Below are 1079 nucleotides of genomic sequence, written 5' to 3'. Positions count from 1 at the left end.
TGCTCCAAAGAAGTCGGATACGAGGGTTAGCTGGCAGATAACACTCATTCGAATGAGTAACTGCCCCTAGAAACTCTCTAACCACTTCATAGAGCCATATCTTAACCTCCCTAAGATATGGGAACGGTTATCCACCTAAAAAGGTGGCACTACTTCAGCGGTGGTTATTGGTTCACCACTATAAATACACTGACACCATTCAGGTATCCCTAAGTTCCAATACTCTCTAACCTGCTCACACTCTTGCTAACTTAGGCATCGGAGTGTCTTTGCAGGTACCACCCCCCATTATTTCACACGTGCAAGTCGGACGGAGGAACACCGAGAACAGATCCACTCGAAAGCCACCTCCTTCATACGTTTGGGCCAACCAACGCTATCCAACCCATTAATCTCCGGTTACCCACCATAACAATAATAATAATAATAATAAGGAGAAAAAGTACGAGGAGTCAATGGAATATTTATACAATGTGTACAATAGATGTTTAAGAAGTATTAGAGATATAACCATTAGTGTTACCTTTTTCCATCAATTGAAGCTTTTGGGATGAGTGATATCATGATATGGTATTAAAGCGCTAGATCCGAAAGGTCAAGAGTTTGACTTTTGGTGAACCTTAAAATCAGTTTAATCTTTTGGAAAGATGATGGTTATTCTAGATAATATGGGAGATATTTATTTTGTAACTCAATAATAAAAATAGTGAATCAAATTTTGAATCGATCTAAATTAATATTATTTTTTAAATGACTATAATACCCCTATTATATAAAATGACTAAAATACTCTTATTATATATATTAATTTTGAGAATCATAAATTCTAGTCATTTTCTTCTCTGTCGTTATAGGGTTAAAATTTAAAGTTTTCAAAATTTATATATATATAGAATATTTTAGTTGTATTTTATAATAGGGATATTGTAGTAATTTTTTATAAAAAAATATTAATTTATACCGATTCAAAATTTAATTTATTAATTTTTTTGCTAAATTGATTTGTCCGATCTAATTTTAATAAAAATAATATAATTTAATTGATTTTATGTATTAAATTTTAATTTTTTAAAAACATG

The sequence above is a fragment of the Arachis ipaensis genome, chromosome B10 (genome assembly GCF_000816755.2).
Source record: "Arachis ipaensis cultivar K30076 chromosome B10, Araip1.1, whole genome shotgun sequence".
NCBI lineage: Eukaryota > Viridiplantae > Streptophyta > Magnoliopsida > Fabales > Fabaceae > Arachis > Arachis ipaensis.
This window is presented reverse-complemented; position numbering follows the sequence as displayed.